Raw genomic sequence first — 21,117 nt, 5'->3', positions numbered from 1 at the left:
ATATGGTGAAATGAATTGAGAAGTTACTAGACTTCAGATGTGCATAAAGTGATTCTGCCATCTAAGTGATGCTGGAGTAATACATCAAACTGGGGCTCTGAGGGGTCACAAGATTATTCCCAAACCAGCCCACCCTTACTTTGATACATCTTTACTTCTTCCATATCACACTAAGACTTCATTTTTTTTTTTTTTTGCGGTACGCGGGCCTCTCACTGTTGTGGCCTCTCCCATTGCGGAGCACAGGCTCTGGACGCGCAGGCTCAGCGGCCATGGCTTACAGGCCCAGCCGCTCCGTGGCATGTGGGATCTTCCCAGACCGGGGCACGAACCCGTGTCCCCTGCATCGGCAGGTGGACTCTCAATCACTGGGCCACCAGGGAAGCCCAAGACTTCAGTTTTTTGATCTCTTATTTGGCATCCTTATTAATAAGCTTTGCTAGACTTTCAACTTCAGCATTTCTTTCACCGTTTATGTCTTGTCTTATCTTTCTGTATATCATGTACCTTCTGCCTGCATTTTTGGAAATAGACCTTTCTGAGTTGGTCCTAGGCTTGGACTCTGTCCTGTGAACTGCCTTAGTGGGCAGCCTCTTGATCACAGCTGTTTGTTTCTGGATTTCGATTCCCTTCTTTAGCTCCAGCTCCGTGAATCAGGAGCCCAAGAAGGAGGCCTGTTATTAGGCTGTTGGAATAGGATAGGGACAGAGTCATCAGGCTCAAACTACAGGAGTGAACGTGGAAAGTAATTCATTAATTCATCAAATGTTTATTGAGCCCTCTTGAGGGTAAGCACGGGCCTTGTGTGGCTTCCCTGGCTGGTCCTGCTTTCATTTCTTTGACCCTTCCTCCCTTCCAATGCTCTAAGAAGTTTAAGATTTTTTTCACAACAGCTGAGTCTCTCTGGGAGTATCAGCAAGACCTCTGGTAGTGTTAGAAGGAAACAACCCGGGGACAGCAGCAGCTGGTTTTATTTTTGGTTTTCCTCAGTCAGGTGTTTGTAAGTTGAGAACTGCCTGTATTCAAACAACATGATTTGGTAGCATGTCATGAACTCCCGTAGAAATAATGGATGCGGTACAGTTAAAAGGATAACAATGAGCCATTCCTAACATCACAAGCTATACAGTAAATGTTTAAAAACCTGGGTGTGGATTAATGGCTCTGAGGACACGGATATGCTACGGATCCTTCACAGTCTCATTTTGTGTAAAATTTGAGTCTTGCTTTGGGTACAGAGATCCGGCCGTGGGTGAACTTGCCTGGGGAATAGTCATTGTCTCATGGTAGGTACTGGTTGATGCATTTGGGAGATTTTATTTAGGAACTCATTAGATTACTGCATTCATTTGTTCTAGTCAAGTTTTAAATTTTATCCCTCATGCACTATTATGAAACAAATAAATAAAAGATATAACTATCCAATCACCTTTTACAATCTATCGATCTGATTTTTAGTTTTTCCTTGTATACTCCTGATCTTTGCTCATAGCCCCACATTTGAAATAGTTATAATCATGATATTGATATAGCCCTTATTTTCAAAATCATATTTTCATAAACGCTTTCCATTTTGCTAATTTCTGTACTCTATTTTTTTTTTTTTTTTTTTGCGGTACACGGGCCTCTTACTGTTGTGGCCTCTCCCGTTGCAGAGCACAGGCTCCGGACGCGCAGGCTCAGCGGCCATGGCTCACGGGCCCAGCCGCTCCGCGGCATGTGGGATCCTCCCGTACCGGGGCACGAACCCGTGTCCCGTGCATCGGCAGGTGGACGCTCAACCACCGTGCCACCAGGGAAGCCCTGTACTCTAATTTTAATAGTTATATAATTTTGATTTATTTTAATGGTCACAATTTTCTTAAAATTCTCTTATTTGTGAATATTCAAATTTTCTCCTGTGGGATTGTTTGTTAAAGGGTTTGAATACTTTTATTATACATGGTCCTTATTTTTAGATCACTTCTCATTTTCATCATAACAGTACCAAAGTGAAAATCTTCCCTGACTTGTTGTTTTGGTTTGTATTTCTTTAATAATTAGTGAGCTTCCTTTTTAATTATATTTCTTTTCTGAATTGGCTTGTCATATTTTCTACTTTATTTCCTAGCTATTTTTTTGTTTTTTTGTTTTTTTTTGCAGTACACGGGCCTCTCACTGTTGTGGCCTCTCCTGTGGCGGAGCACAGGCTCCGGATGCGCAGGCTCAGCAGCCATGGCTCACGGGCCCAGCCGCTCCGCGGCATGTGGGATCCTCCCGGACCGGGGCACGAACCTGTGTCCCCTGCATCGGCAGGAGGACTCTCAACCACTGCGCCACCAGGGAAGCCCCTAGCTATTTTTGAAAAATAAATTTCTATGAGCTGTTTACATATTATAAATATTCTTTTTTGTGTGTGTGTGTGTGTCAACAACTTTTATTACCACTTACATATTTCATAGGAAAGGGAATGTAGCTTTTATTACCACTTACATATTTCATAGGAAAGGGAATGTAGCAATCAAGTCAGAGTGGTGTAAAAATGCAGGTCGGCCCGTGTTCTTCCATTGACACCCGGGGCAGGCTGTCCGCGACATCAGGCACAGCAGCTGCACTTGTCCGAGGCCCCTTTGCAGACGCAGCCCTGGGCACACTTGGCACAGCCCATGGGGCAGCAGGAGCAGCAGCTCTTCTTGCAGAAGGTGCATCTGCAGGCTTTGCAGGTGCAGGAGCCAGCGCAGCTGCAGGAGCCGCCAGTGGGGCAGGAGCACTTGGGGTCCATCTGGAGGAGAAGTGAGGCCCGAGGTCCAAAGCAAGGGGCAAAGCTGCTTCACGGGTCTGGTGGGGGCTGTGTATATAAATATTAATTCTTATTACTTTTACTTGGTTCTAATATTTCTCAATGGGATTTAATTTTGTTTTGTTATTTTGTAAGTTTAACAATTTTAGCTTAGTTTTATCTGGTGTATCTATTTCTGATTAGTATTTGATGAATGCTTTCAAAGTTTTTTTTTTTTTTTTACCGGTACGCGGGCTTCTCACTGTTGTGACCTCTCCTGTTGCGGAGCACAGGCTCCAGATGTGCAGGCTCAGTGGCCATGGCTTACGGGCCCAGCCGCTCCGCGGCATGTGGGATCTTCCCGGACCGGGGCACGAACCTGTGTCCCCTGCATCGGCAGGCGGACTCTCAACCACTGTGCCACCAGGGAAGCCCGCTTTCAAAGTTTTTTAAAAATTATAGTCATAAAGGTAGTGCAGTTCTCTGCTTATTATTCATGTTGCTTCTTGGTCTACTGTCAAGTGTATTGGATTCTTAAAGACATGTATATTCTAGAATCATGGAATGATCAAGCCAGAGGGAAATTATCAGCTTATATTTTTAATATTTAGATGATCTAACAAATAATATTTCCCATATCTACAGATAAATGTAGATTTCCAGATGAGAGTTTAGAAAGCAGATGAAAATTACATTTAAGACCTGAATACAGTGAAGCTGGTTGGTAAATTACGAAATATATTTAACTTCAGGGTTTAATAACAAAAAATTGTATCATGTTTATAAAACACTTTAAAAACACTGTTTGAAAATCAATTTTTCCATGTGTTTTTGAGCATTTATGACACTGCTTTCCAGTGTTCTAATTTTAAAATTTAAATATAATTTCAGAAATGTGGCTTCAAATCATTGGTCATTTGCAAAAATAACTTTAGTGGCCTCTTATTGATCATCTAAACCGTGTCTTGTTGTTGGTTTTCTTCTTCTGAGGCTCAGATTCTATTATGTAATTGGGGTATACTTTTGGAATTTATAAAGCACTTCAACATTTTTTTATTAGTTTAATTGATCTTATAATCATTTAAAAAAATCCTCAGTTACCTGATAAATATTTAGTTTATTGGTAATAGTTGAGCAGTTTTATTTTTCAACTGATTTAGAAATAGGTGTCCAGTATATCTTCCAGTATTTCATTACAGGGAGGAAGAATTTAAAAAGCTAATGAAAGGTTGTTTCCTTTAAGTAATTTTAGAAGAGAAATTGCTATATCAAAAATATAAATGGGGCTTCCCTGGTGGCACAGTGGTGGAGAGTCCACCTGCCGATGCAGGGGACACGGGTTCGTGCCCCAGTCAGGGAAGATCCCACATGCCGTGGAGTGGCTGGGCCCGTGAGCCACGGCCGCTGAGCCTGCGCGTCCGGAGCCTGTGCTCCGCAACGGGAGAGGCCACAGCAGTGAGAGGCCCTCATACCGAAAAAAAAAAAAAAAAAGGGTAAACAAAATCATCAAAACAGTAGTTAGGTTGGTTTTAATACATCACAGAGAAGGAGGAGTCATTCCAGTTGTGTGCTTATGACATATCAGCATACTCTTACTCTGGGTCAATAGATACGATAACCACAGTTTGCTCATGGTTACTGAACTGATAAATTATGGTGTGGGATGTGAAATTGAACCAATTCAATTAGGAAGGCTCAGAATGAAGTTTGAGGCAAGTTAGGATTGACAGATGAGAACAAATGAATAATAAACTATTCTTACAGACTATTATAGGTTCGGTTTTACATTTTTAATATCTTCAGTATTGGTAAAGATGTTCTTGCACGTGGGACTTTTCTTTTGAGGGGTAAAAAAGGGCAATTTATCTTCTTTGATCACATGATCAACTTCATTGAGCTGCTTTATTTTCACTCAGAAAGAGGATAGGAACTAATATCCATAATGTGTTACTGTTTAGACCTAAGTACACTAAAGGGAAATTTGTCAGTTCTGATAGTGTTTGGAATGGAGTATGACATTCATCTCTGATTCTGCACCTACTGTATTTTCTCATAGGTTTTATTTTTCATTTCAAGTTTGCTGTCCCATTGCTCTTGCTGAACAACAGACTTACAGAATCATATCTAATATATTATTGAAGGAAAGTATATGTGACACTGTGACCTTTTGACTCTCGTATTGTTTTCAAATGTTATTTACTAAGTTTTCCATGAAATGATTTTTAAGGAGAATCAAAGGGATTCTCTGGCATAAAAAGGATTGATAAATCATATTTGGGAATGATGTTATAATGATTTCCATTATAACAAATGGAAAACAAAAGAACATGTGTCTTCAAACTCATCTACTTCCTACTCATCTATTTCCTACTTCCTCATTTGGAGGTTCTTGTCAAATATACTAGTTGAAATCCAGGCAGGCCGAATTGATATTGTAAGTCTTAAAAGTACAAGAAGCTCATGTTTTGTATTGATACAAGCTCTTGTATTTATATTTAGTCTTCAGTGAGTGAGCTTGTACATCTTGCTCAGTTTTTGTCTCTGTCCTCATTCCCCAATGCCAGGCCGCCATTCTGTCTCCTTATAATATAACAAAATGTCCAATCAGTGTTAGGACGCTTTGAGTGAAAGAGATGCTCAGAGACTCATTTAAGCAGCAAATTGTCACAGAGATGTGGTTTAGTTTTGGCTATTGTTTACTTTATTCTGGTGGAATAATCAGCAAGAAAACAAGAGAGGAGTGGAATAGATGCAAGAGAGGGATATTGTGGACTTTAAGAAGGCATTGTTGGTTGATAACACTTTCTTGAGAAACGAGCCCCAAAGTGTACCCCCATAGTGGCGATTTCTTTTGTTTTGTTCTCTTAATTGATATCGGATATCAGAATCAGTATGGGAATAAAAGGAAATCACTTGGGTCATCTGCCCGAGTATGGAGACTCCATATAAGTGAAGTCTCTGAGTCTAGATACTTCTATACAAAGGAAGCACTATGTTTTATTTCAGAATTTCTTGAATTTACTCTTGACAAGAATGCCCCTGAGCCTGTAAATTACTATCATTGTTGTTACTAAGTGGCATAGATGAGAGACTGAACTTAGTAAATAATCATTTAAATTATATATTCAATCCACAGCAAGGGTGGATCTATTAAAAGTGTTTTCTGGGGCTTCCCTGGTGGCGCAGTGGTTGAGAATCTGCCTGCCAATGCAGGGGACACGGGTTTGAGCCCTGGTCTGGGAAGATCCCACAGGCCGCGGAGCAACTAGGCCCGTGAGCCACAATTACTGAGCCTGCGCGTCTGGAGCCTGTGCTCCGCAACAAGAGAGGCCGCGACAGTGCGAGGCCTGCGCACCGCAATGAAGAGTGGCCCCCACTTGCTGCAACTAGAGAAAGCTCTTGCACAGAAACGAAGACCCAACACGGCCATAAATAAAATAAATAAATAAAATAAAATAAAATAAAAGAATGATCCATGCTTTAAAAAAAAAAAAAGTGTTTTCTGGCCTGAAAAAATATTATATTTTCACATCATTGTTTGCGTTGCCTTCAAAGGATGATTACAGCATTTGTTCAGGATATAGTGTTTATGGTTCAACAGCCCAAAGTCTTAAATCTTGTGCCTGGGTAGATGCTGTGTTGTACAGTAGTAATTCTGTAAATTATTTACAATAAAGGGGAAAACACTGGAGAAAACATCTATCTGGGTACTGCTCCCAGTTTTACAACAAGGGAATACTGTTAAAATTCCAGAGTAGCTTCAGTAGTTCAGTAGTTGAGCTTTTGCATCCCCCTCCCCCCTCTCCAACATCCTGTTTAATCACAAATATTTATCATTTTATTCATTGGTTCTCCACCCGCCTTGTGGGCTGTTGTGCTTGCTGTCACCCGGCCAAGAGGCTGGGGAATGCCTGTCCACAAACAGCATGGGGTGTCTGGCTAGGGTGCTCACCAGGTCCTGTAACTGGCTAACACTGAATTGTCATCACTGTTGTGCCATTGAAATCCATGTAGAGTCAGCCTATTTAAATAATTACCAGAATCACCAATAGCAGGCATGTTGCTGCTAGTCATAGTGAAAATATGCATACTATTTGTGGTGAGAAAAAAACTGAAGTCTACAGCATTTGGGGATGTCATTCTGATGTGTTATGGAAGCATTAAAATTAAAGAAAAAGAAAAATGACTATTTAAACAAAATTACTGCCTAAAAACGCTAGTCTGTTTGACTGCTTGGTTAACAGTTTAAAAGACTTGTCTGGTTTTCCTGAAAAGTCCATTTAGTATTAACTGGCTACTCACTTTTAAAATATTAAATGTAAATGAACACAAAATACAATACGATAGATAATAACATACATAGCATACCGCGGCATACCCCGCTTGTTTCAGAAGGGATGGATAGTTTTGAAGAGTATTGGCCAGGAATTTTGTAGACTGGAGTTATGGGTTTTGGGGAAGAAGACCAGAGAAGGTGCCCTTCTCATTGCATTATATTATGGGGTGTGTCCTGTCAACATAACTGATCACCGTGATATTAACCTTGATCACTTAGTTAAGGTAGAGTCTGCTAGGGTTTCCACTGTAAAGTTACTACTTTTCTCTTTCCATGTTCTGTTCATTGGAAGTCAGCCCACACTTAAAGGGAGAATAATTAAGCTTTACCCCTTGGAGGGAGGGAGTATCTACATGATTTATTTATTTTGGTATGGACTCATAAATATTTATTATTTTATTCTTTCGGTTATCATCCAGTGCTAATCACTCTTTATTTTGTTGCTCATAAGCTTATTTTAAACTTTTTAAATTGTATTTTGCTTAGCCATCTGGTATTCTGTGTAGCTTGGTGCCTCATGCATCACCCACCTTTTTGGCATGTCCCACCTCCACGTGTTTATGTTCTTTCTTCAAACCAAGAGATTTGGTTTTGCAGCTTTGGTTAGCACTTAAGGTCATTTTCATAGTCAAGTCTTAATGTACGCGCTGTGGGAGGAGAAGTCATAACACAAAACTTCTTGTCAGCAGATTGGCGAACTTACCTGAGAAATTGAGACTCGAGATTGTGAGAATGTGTGACTAGGACCGAAAGCAGATTTCCAGGTAGGAAATCAAAATGATTTTCTTTAACTCCTTTGCACTTGACTTTGTAGAACTCAAATCACCATTTCTTGTGAGATGCAAAATTCCAAAAGGAGGGGTGGCATAAATATTGGGGTTGCATTAGTAAATCACGTTGTGTTCCTCTTTTAGATTCTTTTTAAGATTCTTTTATTTGATTTTTAAACAGTAAGGTAATAGCTGAGCTTTGAAATGAAACCCAAGGGGAGCTTGCAGAAGTCTATCTGTATTTGCAAAATTATTATAGATATGATTTTGAACGTTGAGGCCTATTGAGAAGTACCCATCAGAGTAGAAATAAAATTCAGATTTTTCATGTCAGAAAACAGCTGTGGTTACAGGATGTTTTATGTGTTTCACAGAATATTTACTAAATACGGATTGATTTCTATTTGGCATTTCTCATCAACTCCCTTAAGATGTGATAAGGTCATAAACTCTGTTAGAAAGGAGGGGCTCAGGGAGAGGAAGCTCCCAGATTGCATATGTGCTCGAGTTTCTGCATACTAATGTTACCAAAACAAGCATCAGTTTGCCACTGTGGCAGTCTTACAAAGAGTAAGTAAAAAAAAAAAATCGAGCTCATGTAAACACAAAGACAAGCAACTGAAAATCTGGAATACAACTAGAGTTAACATCATGCAGTGATTCTTACCTTTGCTGTTGGAAGTATAAAAGCAGCGTGATCCCTCCAGCTAAATTACAGAGATTTCAACTCCATGGGAACATGAAGAACCTATCTGTCAGAGGGTGTGTGTACACAAATGCTTTCAAAGCACGGGGGTGGGAATGAGTTTGGGGCGGGCACGGTGGCCGGGGCACGGAGACCAACCCTCCAAGTCTTGCCCACGCATTTTTATGTCTGTATTATAATAAGGCCTTTGTGCAAGGAGGCTAGATAGAACTTCATGTCCGCTGCCCTCTGGACTTTTACATGATCTAGCTGCCATCACCCACCTCCCTTGTCTCTTCAGAAAGGAGGCAAGAAAAGGCAATTAAAGAATACTGCTGGGAGGGAAATGCTCCTCCCCCTTTTTCTTTTTGGAATGTCAACAGAGTTATGGCTTTTCTGTGTGTCTCTAGGGGTAGTTGGCTGCTTCTGTCCACCGTCGTTTTCTAGGGAGAGCCTTTGAATTGCAGTCTTCACGTAGTGGGGGGCTCCTGGAAGCTGTGATCAGCTTCCTCCTTTGTGGGGAGGAGTGCTTTCTGGTGGTCATCTGGTGTCCTGCCTTCTACTTAAGGCACTGGGGATGGCGTGGAGTGATTGGTGAATTAAGTATCCCTGCCCACCATTACTTGGCCTCTGTCTCAACTGAAACTTCAAATCCCTTATCGAACTTGTGCCTCACAGCCACGCTCATCTCCGTCAATCCCACCAATCCTTTGGTTAGTTTCTTCACTTGAAGAGATAACTTCACACCCCGACTATTTATTATTTGTCCATGTCCCTGTCCTGTATTTTGGGAATGACAGAAAAGTCTGGAAAATGTTTATTTTTGCTGTGCTTCAGTTTAGCTGATCCATGGGATAAATCAAATGTCCTGCTCTATCTTGGTTAGCTCTGAGAATAATCTCTAATAAGTCTTAGACCATTTTTGTACCACTTAAAATTTGAGGTTGGGTTTGGACGGCTCTCTGCACCAGGTTCAGAGATACAAATCTTTACTCTTTTCCTTTCACTCCTAAAGGCTATGCCTGCCCAACCTCATGGATGGCTCTGTGGTGGTAGAAGGAAATTATTGATGAGAGGCCTGAGGACTTTATGTGCCTGAGGGCATAATAGCTAAATGTTTTCAACTTACACTTTGGGCCACACTCATCATTTCTTCACCCAAAGAAATGATCTATTTCCCCCATTGTTTCTGCTTGAAACATTCTTTCTGGCTTTACTCTTAAAAATAAATGATCTCCAACTAAGATGACATATACCCACATACCATCAGTTTCATTTATTAATTAATTTATGACTTTACTATTTTTGACTTACTTTTGTGTGCTGGCCTGAGCAGCCGAAACACAACTGGTAAGTGTCTGAGCTAATGTTCTAGAAGTAAAGTGCAGACTGCAAAATATTGCAATGCGTTGAAATGGGCTGTAAGAGAAAATACACAAAGCCTAGCTGTGACATAACAGGGAATCAAGTTCTGCTGGGGGACTTGACAGAGGAGAAAATTATAGAGCTGCATCTCGCAAGCTGCATGGCAGTCTGTCTAGAAGGCAGCACAAGGAAAGGCATTCCAGGAAGACAGAGCCCTGGCATGCAAAGAACCAAAGACATAAAACCAACAAGTAAATCTTCATATGGCTGGATGACAGGGTATAGGGAGAGGATGGATGTCACGAGGGAAGGATCTGGAATGCTCGGCAGGAACCAGGTCAGGGAAGGTATGCCATGCTTTATGTTGGAGCTCTATCCTGTAAGCAAGGAGAAGAGACACGTTCAGATTTGCGTTTTACCAGGAGCTCTCAGGCCGCATCACGAGAATGAATTAGCGGGACCCAAGCCTGCACTGAAAGACATAGTTTGCAGACAGTTACAGTAATCTTCAAAAGGAACAACTGGAGGCCTGAACTTATGCTGGGATATTCAGAATAGTGAGCACAGGATGGATTTGCAAGTCTGGGAAACAGTACTAGTGACTGAGTGAGTCAGTGTGAAGGATGAGGGAAAGAGAAGGCAGTTCTCAGGACTCTAGCTGGACCACAAGGTGAATAGTGATGACATTGCCCGGGATGAGAAATACAGGAAGATGAGCAGGCCTTTGAGAAAAGCAGTGACCTGCATTTTAAACTTGTTCTATCTATCGTCATGTGTGGTCTATGGAAGGATCGCTGATTTGGGGATCAGAAAGAACCTGAGTTTCAATTTTACTTCTCCAATTTATCACCTGTGTAGTTTTAGGTAAGTTACGTAACCTCTGGGGTCCTTAAGTTTCCTTGTCTGTTAAGTGGGCGCTAGTAGTTACTAGCTTGAAGCCCATTGGTGAGGGAAAAGAGAGATAATCTATGTTAAGCTCCTGACTCAAAGCCAGTTTTTAAATAAAGGGCAGATTATTATCTCTGCTGTGGTCTGTAGGCAGATCTTGAAACCTGGAGCCTAGAGGGGAGGCTGAAAATGCAGTCTTCAGAGTCAAAAGCATAGGGAAGAACAGAATTTATCAGGGGCCAAGGCAGCCTGCCCATTCATTCGTCCAGAATCAGTTGTTCAGAGCTGGTGTGTGTCAAGTTCTGTGCAAGAACTAGGGAAGTTAAGACGAAAAAGACTGCCTCTTGCCTCAAGGATCTTAGAGCCTATAAGGGTGACACAGGGAAGGGAATCAAGAGTGTTTTGAATAAGAAGAGGATCAGGGCAAATCAATATATCCAGATTTTAAAAGTTGTGTAGGGCTTCCCTGGTGGCGCAGTGGTTGAGAACCTGCCTGCTAATGCAGGGGACACGGGTTCGAGCCCTGGTATGGGAGGATCCCACATGCTGCGGAGCAACTAGGCTGGTGAGCCACAGCTACTGAGCCTGCGCGTCTGGAGCCTGTGCTCCGCAACAAGAGGGGCCGCGATACTGAGAGGCCCGTGCACCGCGATGAAGAGTGGCCCCCGCCTCGCCGCAGCTAGAGAAAGCTCTCGCACAGAAACGAAGACCCAACACAGCCAAAAATAAATTAAAAAAAAAAGTTGTGTAACATAACATATATTCATAAAAAGACATATACAGTTGGATGAATTTTCATGAACTAAAGAGCAGATCAAAAAACAGGACATTATTAGCATTCCAAGAGCACTTCTCTTGTCTTTTTCCAGCACAAGGGTAACTACTATCATATAGATTTTGCCAACTTTTGTACCTTACATGTATGGAATCCTACCATACGCTGTGTTCTCTTTTGTTTCTGACTTCTTTCACTTACCAATACGTTAGCAAGATTCATTCATGTTTCGGGATGTAACAATCATTGTCTCGTTGTATGGAATCCCACTGTATGAATTTACCACAATTTATTCATTCTGCTATTAATGAATTTGGGTTTTGTTTTTAGCTATTACAGATAATGCTTGTGTGAATATCTTAGTATATATCTGTTGGGTGTATACCTAGGGGTGGAATTGCTGCATCTCAGGGCTTGTACATATTTAGTGTTAGTAGTTAACAACCACACACTTTTTCAAAGTGGATGTGCCAATTTATACTCCTTTCAACAATACCTGAGGGTCCTAATTGCCCCCACCCTGCTGTGGTATTTTCATCTTTCTCGTTTTGACCATTTTCATGGTTATGTAGTGGTATAGCCTTGTAGTATTAGTTTTCATTTCTCTGATGATTAATGAAGTTGAGCCCCTTTTCATAAGGTTTTGGCTGTTTTATGCTCTCTTTTATAAAGTGCCTGTTGAAATATTTCATTCACTTTTCTATTGAACTTTCTGCCTTTTTGAAGCATCAATTTTAAACAATGAGAATTATTTACAAAGGACCTACCAAGAGCTATTCTAGCAGGGGGATCAGAGGAGAGGACAGTAGAGTCATACTTTTGCCCTCATAATCTTGACCAGTCTTTCCAAAAGGTTGGCTGGGCACAGGAGGAGTGAGATGATTGACAGATAGAGGTGGGACCCAGAGAGCATTTTTGCATAGGTGTGAACCTATGTATGTGTGCTACCAATATAGAGCCACTGGAGAGGGAAAGGTGGTTGATATAAAGGAAAGGTGATCATTGACTGAGCAGAATGCTGGAGCAGCCAGAGTGCTCTTAACTCCAGGAAGGGCTGATTGGGGCAGAAGGAGGGGAGGATAGGGAGGTGTGCTACTAAGTTTATGGGCAGGAACTGTACGTGGATGAAATTTTTCCTTGACAAACTCATTATTTTATTTTACTTAAAATTTATTATTTATTACTATTTTTATTTTATATACAATTTCTAAAGGTTATACTCCATTTACAGTTTTTACAAAATATTGTGTTGTACAGTACATTCTTGTAGCCTATCTTACACCCAGTAGTTTGTACCTTGCGGTACGCGGGCCTCTCACTGCTGCGGCCTCTCCCGTTGCGGAGCACAGGCTCGGGACGCGCAGGCTCAGCGGCCATGGCTCACGGGCCCAGCCGCTCCGCGGCATGTGGGATCTTCCCGGACCGGGGCACGAACCCGCGTCCCCTGCATCGGCAGGCGGACTCTCAACCACTGTGCCACCAGGGAAGCCCTGTACCTTACATTTTACTTACGGTTTTTGTGAAGGAGAAGGCAAAGCCACTTGTCCGTAAAAGTTGGATACTACTGAAGAAAATGGGGAACATTTGGAGCTGCCTCTAGAAGCATGGTGATAGTGCTCACCTGACCTGCAGAGGGCTCAGCAGAAGTAGCTCTGTCTCCACAGTTGATGGTCCTCAGCCACTCCGAGGAGGTGATGCAGGACCTGGAGGGCCAGTGATCTAAAAGTGGTTTTGTGGATGAGTACGCTGAAGGCCAAGGTGGCAGAGGGTGCTGGCAAGGATAAGGGAGAAGCTGGTTCCCAGCAGAATCTAGACAGGATCGGGAAAGGAGCCTGGAAGAGGGGGGGCGGGGGAAGGGGAAGGAGCTGGGAAAGAGAGAGATAGGCTGGGGAGGAAGAGGTCCTGAAGTGTTGGAGGAGAGGGGCTGAGGAACTGTGTGTCTCTGTGAGGCTGGAAAACAATAGCCCGGGAATGTGACAGGTTAGGCGACATGATGAGATTGACTAGAATACCTGTCCTATCCCTGTAAGGTGTTGTGGAAAATGATCAAACAATTAAGCAAAGAACCTCTCAAAGGGGGTCACATTTTGAGTTTTAGTTTATCTTCATTGTTAGTCAATAAATATTTGTCATTAAATGAAGACTTCTGAAGAAGTTTCATTGGAGTATTGTCCCCCCCCCATATCAGTCATTGGTCCTTAGTTGGTTCAATAAAGTTGGTTTTAGATAATGAAGGCAAATATAGGGACCCAAATGTCAGGTTTTACCCTTCAGTAAAATGCTGAAAATGGAGATCTGTTGCATCAGCAACTTCCACTGAAACAGGGTGGGCCTGTCACTTTAAGCACTTACATTGGGAGTCTTCATTTGATCCATTTGGAGTCCTCATTTAATCCAACACTCATTTGTTGTGTTTCCTCATTGCTACACATGGAAATTAATAGACTGTGCTAAAATCTTTGATTTAAGTTTAGTACATAAGATGCATATTGTGTGATGTTCTCAGCTGAAGTCTTGAGAGTGAAGTTTACATTTTCCTAAAACTAGCAAATGTTGCATTGCTAAATGAAAAAGGCTTCAGTAGAAGAACTGTATCAAGGAACTGGCAGATTGCACATCCTATGATGTATCCCAGTATGTGTACGATTTACCAGGCAGCTTGCTGAAAATGTAGATTTGGGGCCCGTCCATGGAGGTAATGATGTGGGTTGTCTGCAGACTCAACTTTGAGAGACCTATAGACAAGTTTCTAGTTTTGGAAGATTGCTACAGTACTGGGCACCACCCTAAGTCATTGTGACAAAGAAACAAAATAAACAACAAGAAAGGAAAAAGTAGAAAGTAGAAAAAGTAAAGTAGAAAAGAAAAAGCTAAGGAGAAAATAAGATTGATGAGGGCAAGAAAAGAGACAAGAATTTAAGTCCTGAAGAAATCCCTCTACAAATTTGTTTCAAAAGGCAGATTTCAAAGGCTGATAGATAGAATCACAATGATTTTAAGATTACAAGTGAAAAACAATGTGAAGTATGCAAGGTAACATGGGAAAAAATATCAAAAGATGCTGTCCATGAAGAGCCAAACTGATTATAAATTCAAACTTCAAGTATCAAAATTAAAATGTAACAGTAAGTTTTATTTTTGCAACAACTTTTAAAATTGTAATGTGATGGGTATATTACTTGGGGTAAGTTTTGGTCATAGAACAGGATTGTTATTATAAACAAATTGGATTCTTTTATTTTTCTCCTGAATATCAGATCATGCCAGTGAGTTATCGAGGCAACCTTCAATGTCCAAGATGATTAGCACTGCTGCCTAGGGTTGTTGTAAAGATTAAATGAGATTTGAACTGTGGATGCCAGAATCCCTGGGTTCAAATTATTGCCCTGACACTAACTAGCTTTATACCTTTGGGCAAGTTAATGCTGCTTAGTTTCTTCATTGGTGAAATAGGATAATAATAGTGCCTACCTGTAGCAATGTTGCCAAAAATAAATAAGTTAGTAAATGTAAAGCATTTGGAAAAGTGCAGGCCACATGGTAGACATTCAGCAAATGTTACTCTGAAACATAACATCTATTGTCATTCTCTGTAAAAGCACGTACATTTTTTACAATGATTATTCAAAATAGGGACATACATATGATTTTATAAAGTTATACTTATCTTGAGCCTTAGTCAATTAAATTATTGAATACCTACTCCTAAGACACCCCAAGCTCTGCTGTGACAAGTAAAACATGGCCCCATCCCCCCGGACACTCGAGCCTTGGTAAGTTATCCCGTTAACTTGGTTTTCTGGGGTAGATATTATGCTATGTTGGGGAATAGCATAGATGTTAATTGAAACTATGTTTTGAAGCACAAGTAAAAGATAGTGCATGAAGGACAGAAGGGGATGCTAATAATAGATCATAGCTTGATGTATTTCTAAGCATAGCAGATCACCCAAGAAAAGATGTTGGTATTCTTCCAGAGCTAGATATAGTAAAATGGATGCAACAGAGATAATATCAGAAAAACGGGATATTCAAGTGCTAAGTCTGCTATTTCCTGATTATGTGACTGTAGGCAATTGGTTTGACCTATGTCTCCATTTCTTCACCTGAGAAACAGGCCCATAGCCACTTTGCTGAGTAGCTTGTTTAGATGAGCCAATGTTTGTGAAGATGTTTTATGAGCTACGAGATGTTAGGCATTTGTATTTTTTTTTCATGATTTATATTATATAAGGCTTGCGGATTTCTGAAGATCCATGGCTCAGAAATGAGTACTTAGAATAATGTAGTTTTAATAGGATTACAGAGAACTTTATTATTCTCTGTAGAATTACCTGTAGATCAATAATAGATGGGTAACTTGTGGCAGAAATCAGAGCCCCCAAAAAGTCGCAGCTGGAAGGTGAAACAGGACAGGCTGACCTAAGGAAACAGTTCACAAGCTGTGGAATAGGAACTGAACTGGAAGATTCTCCCCTCCGCTGTCCACACCATTCCTTGACTATTTCTCAACGGAGTGGAAGGAGTACAGGCTTTGAAGTCAGACCTGAGTTAAAATCCCTGCTCTGTCACTTACTAGCTGTGACTCAGGCAAGTTATGAAACCTCTGTGAGTCTCACGTCCCTCATCTGCAGAGGGGTAGAATCACTTGCCTGGCAGAGTTGTGGGCACTAGAGATCATGTCTGCAAGGTACCTGCCCAACAGCTAGCTGATATGTTATTTTTCTCATGATTATACACTGCCAAATTTCAAGGCAACTTGAATTACACACTTGCTGAATAGGAATACTAATGCAACTAATAATAGCAACTGTTTAACTGAAGGGTTCCACGTGCCAGGCACAAGTCCAAGTACACTACACCTATGAGTATTTATTTAATCTCCAAAACAGCCTGATGATGGAGGTATTACTGCTATGGCCACTGAGGCTCCAGGAGTGTAACTAACGTGTCCAAGGTCACCCAGCAACTTTATGGTGGAGCAGGTTTCCAAACCTGGCCGCTTGTGACTCCGGATCCCACTTTCCTAGTTACTGGATTATTCCTGTTCCTCCCTGGCCAGTTTAGGGATGTGGGACAGAGAATGAAAGGACTAGTTGTTTCACGAGAACTGTTTTTTGAGTAGGGTGAGTATTTGCTTTCGGAATCTTCATTCGGGTAGACGGTATTGGAAGGGGCCAGCGCTTACCCATCATGTAACTTTTGAGTATGTTATGAAGCCTTGTAGAGCTCCACCTTCCTTCTTTGTACAGTTTTATACTTGTCAGGATTGTAGTGAGCATTTAAACGGTGGATGATAACTGGAGGGCACAGTCCTGGCAGCCATCTCCAGTTCTAATCTCTGCTCCCCACTCCCTTCTTAAGTAGCAGGCTGGCACTGAGGACAGAGCCTTGGGGAATGCCTGCTTTCTTTTTCCACTTTAAACCAATGGGGTTCTCTGTTATTCAGCACTCCCATGTTTTAAACCAATGGTGTTATATCACAGGATTCTGCAACTGATCCCCTTGAAAGGGCATTAAAATATTTGCTCACATACCTTCTCATTGATCTGTTACATACTTCCGATCAACTGCCTTAGGTGAAGGTGGGCACATCACGTCAGTCTTTTCTTTGATTTGCATCCTGTGTCTGGATATGTGCACTCAGAGCACAGTCCCTTTAAGAACCACTAGCCCTCAGCAAAAATAACCTAGAGCAGCTCAGGTTACTGCCAGGCTCCAAAGACTCTTCAGGGGGTCAGGTTGCTTATTTCTCTGGCACCTACCTCCGCAGGAATGTAGGAAGAAGTTTATTTATGCCAGCAGAGGGGGTCTGGGTGGATCTGTGCACTGGAGTCCCCACCTCTAGCCAGGAGCCCTCACCTCTGACTTTTTCTGGACGTGCCCCCTATTTCATGGTAGGAAGGTTTTTGGTTGGGCCACTTAAGTGGCATTCGATTCATTGTGACCCTGTCCCTGGACCTGGATGTCGGAGCCAGTCTTTCCTATCAACCTTGGGTTTTGGATTGTTTCTTTGAAAAACAAAAATGAAAACGATATCAAAAGCCATCAAAACAAACATGCACCTCCCATCCCAAAATTGAAAGCATGGCAGTGCAGTGAGGGGAAGTCACGGGAGGACACAGCCTTTTCCCCTGGACCCCCTGTGCCTGCACGTGTCTGTCTCACCAGCCTTTCTTGTAAGGAATGCTTTTACTGGCTGTACATAAGCCCAAGGAACAAAGAATAAACAGGGCCTAATGCCCTGTAAAGGTAAACAAACAAACAAATGGAATGAAGTCTTCAATTGTGAAAACAGTGAGATATCTTAAGAGGCGGTACAGTATGGGAGGGGGCAAAGAACCAGCGAGGGCTTAGACCATCCGGGGCCTTGTCTCAGCCATGCTACTGAATTAGCTGAGAGGCAGAATTGTTGAGTTTTGTCAGCTAAATGGTATCTGTGAGTGACTCACATTCTTTAATTTTCCTAGAAGGAAGATGTGGCTCAGAGAGGTTGGGTGACTTACCTAAAGTTACTCAACTTTAGGTTGGTAGTAGATCTGGACCTACAGCCCAAGTACACACATCGTTGCTCGTCATCCTGCTGCAATGACATTATAAAGAGTCAAGATCTCTCCAAGTCCCTGTTTCCTTATCTAGAAATGGGGATTCTGCTACCTGGCATACCTTCTTTGTAGGATCTTTTAAGGATCTGCTAAATGAGTGTGGGTGGAAACACTTTAAAAAACTATTAAATTATATATTAATATTAATTAATAGTAAATTATATATATACACATATGATGAGATATATGTACGCTGTGATACCTAATATTTTGTTAAAATTCTTCTTGTGGGAGCATATTAACAAAAATCTGGATTCTTCTTTGGAAATGTGAAGCACCATGAAATTCCCGGATGTATGGTAAAAACTCTAGACTTAGAGTCATTAACCTGACAGTTTTATCTACTAATGCTATCATTACTCTACCTTTCTGAAAAATGGGAATAATAAATTTCTCGGCCTATCTTAAGTTGTCCTGAAGATAACTTTATGAATATATGTGAAAGTACTTCATGAACCGTAATGCACAGAAATGAATTATTATTACCAAATATTCCTGAGGGCCACAAACCCTATCCAGAGAGCACGTGAGGTATGATTAAGGAGATAGGTCATATATTCAAAAGCAGATTTCGACATTATCTGACCTTGGTGTCAGATAAAGACTGTACTCTACAGATAGTGATTGCAATGAATTAATAAGTCCTTTTATTATAGTTTCCAAATGGAAGTATAATCCTATAGAAGGTAGAGATTTAAATGTTATTTTTACGACTTTCTCAGTGACACCATTTGCTCTAATATTTATATGTCTGATTTATCTCATTTGATTATTACAGAATATTTGTGAGTTTTAATTAATATTATCATTATCTGATGAATGAGAGGTCAAAAGATCTTCCTAAGACCTTATGGAATGTGAATGGCAGAGCTGGGAATTGAAACAAGGTCTTATGGTCCCACATCCTGTGCACTTGCCGCTGTAACCTGTCTCTTTGTGCTGTGTTGGGGGTTCCATTCTGTGGACTGTATTCTTCATTGGTTTCTTTCATTGATACAGTCATTCATTCAACATGAATACTCTATATGGAACTCTGTCATATTATCTCATACTCCAGGACTAAATCTCTTTGGATAGAATGGGTTGTTTTATGCCTGATTCCTTTAATGGAAGGAGAAGTAGTGACACTGACACTTGAACCTTGCAAAAATACTGATTTGGGGTTGGGGGAGAAGAGGAGACAGGCCATGAAAGGGGGAACCACTGTTGTCAGAGTCAAAATAAATCTTTGCTGTGCAATAAGGTAGTCCCCCAGTCCCATAGGGTATTTACATTTACATTAATTAAAACGTAAAAATCAGTTCCTTGGTCACACTAACCACATTCCAAGTGTCAATCGCCACCTAAGGTTGGTGGCTACTATATTGGATAGTACAGATATGTAGACATGTGTCTGGTCACTGAAATAGATAATTTTGATGTCTGATACGAGTATGTATAATTGCACACCGGAAATGAAATTGTTCTGTTATACATTTCTACCTAAGACATAATGAGAGCTACCATTTATTGAGCACCTTCTCAATAAGCACTAGGCACATAATGTATATTGTTTTATTTTATCCTAACAATGTTTTTCACACTGGGAATCTAAGGTTTGAGAGGTTATGTAACTGCCTAAGATATGATAGGGCTATGGACTGATGCCAGTTTTCTTTGATTTCAAAGAGAATGCTCTTTTGCTCTAGCATGCTGTCTTTCTATGTAGCCTAATTGGATTGCATCAGGAGTTAACATTCTCAATGCATTGTCTTATCATTCAGTCCATTTCAGTTCAGGAAATGTGCCAGGCGGTCACTCTGTTGGAAGCAGGAGGTGCAGCAAAATCAGCACAGCACAGTCTCTGACCATAGGGAGCTCCAAACCAAATAGAGAGTTCAGACATATAAAGAATAATTGTGAAAGTGGAGCATGGTCTCTGACCCAAGACTGTGTGATGTAACCAGGAGCCACTGAAAGGTTCATTCCAATGAATGCCATAGTCAGATTTATATTTGGTAAAACTCCCTTTTTAGTCACGGAGAGTCTTGTTTGAGAGGGAAGGGAGAACCTATGATAGTTATTGTATTTACCTAAGTGAAGGAATGTTGAAGGCTAAAACTAAGGTCATAGTGGTGGAGTTAGAGAGAAGATTGATGAGAGAGAGAGGCAACTTGATAAAATTGTCAGGCTTCGGTGATTAGAGCTGAGGGTGAGAGCAGTTAAAGGTGACTCTCTCGTATCTACCTTGGGTGCTTGGTGAATGTTTGGCCTCCTCAAAGGACGTTAGCTATGAGGAAAATGTTGTGCATGAGTGTGTGTGGTGTGTTGTTGTGTGTATTGTGTATGTGGTGTGTGTTTTGTGTGTGTGAGCAGTCACCCTCAAGTAGGTGAATTGCAGGGTGGGAAGGGGTGAAGATAATGACTTAATTGACCACAAGCCCATAAAATATCCAGAAAGCAATCTTATTTGGCAAGTGGAAAAGGCTGCTATAAAACAATGACATCTTTTAAGAATGCAATTAAAAAAATGAAAAATAAAACAGAATCCTGCCATAATACTGACTAAAAAGGAGAACTAACCTTATAGTCTAAATATGATGCATCTGTCCTAAAAGGACTAAAAGGGAGACTAAAAGGGAGAACAAACCTTATAGTCTAAATATGATGCATCTGTCCTAGGCTAGGCATAGTATAGTGAACTAGAGATGTATTTTCCATATAGTCACAACATGTAAAAATATTTATTATCATGAGATTCCAGTAGTAACATAGAGGATGGATTTAAATATGGCTTCTAGGGAGCCTAATGTTGAAAAGGCAGATTTTTGCTACATTTTCTTTGGTATACGTGCCCCCCCCTTCTTTTTATATAATTAAATAATCTGTTTTTAACTTAGTGACCAGATAATTATGTTGTTTGATATTTCTAAAAGAAAAAAGTTAGCAGGTGTTC

At 41.0% G+C, this 21,117-nt stretch overlaps 1 protein-coding gene and 1 pseudogene across 10 annotated transcripts in view; one reads left to right on the top strand and one right to left on the bottom strand.

Annotated features, from left to right (window-relative positions):
* The window catches only part of HIVEP2 (human immunodeficiency virus type I enhancer binding protein 2), a 193,102-nt gene that overhangs the window by 38,490 nt on the left and 133,495 nt on the right, over nt 1-21,117 (top strand). For 2 of the 9 annotated variants that reach the window (XM_029223568.1, XM_029223570.1), the window contains exon 2: nt 7,784-7,858. The exons of 4 other annotated variants lie outside the window; for them this stretch is intronic. The gene's annotated coding sequence lies outside the window, so the exon portion shown is untranslated. Of the gene's footprint in view, nt 1-3,634; nt 7,859-21,117 lie in introns of those variants that run through there. 3 more of the 9 variants (XM_029223567.1, XM_029223575.1, XM_029223569.1) reach the window with 2 other exon arrangements.
* LOC114895935 lies at nt 2,374-3,028 on the bottom strand (annotated as a pseudogene). The gene has a single exon (XR_003793663.1). The product of XR_003793663.1 is annotated as a metallothionein-1E pseudogene (transcript).

The sequence above is a fragment of the Monodon monoceros genome, unplaced genomic scaffold, assembly GCF_005190385.1.
Source record: "Monodon monoceros isolate NGI ecotype Baffin Bay Population unplaced genomic scaffold, NGI_Narwhal_1 Super_Scaffold_15, whole genome shotgun sequence".
Classification (NCBI taxonomy): Eukaryota; Metazoa; Chordata; class Mammalia; order Artiodactyla; family Monodontidae; genus Monodon; species Monodon monoceros.
Note: the sequence above shows the minus strand (reverse complement) of the source record. Positions and strands in the feature narration are given on the sequence as shown.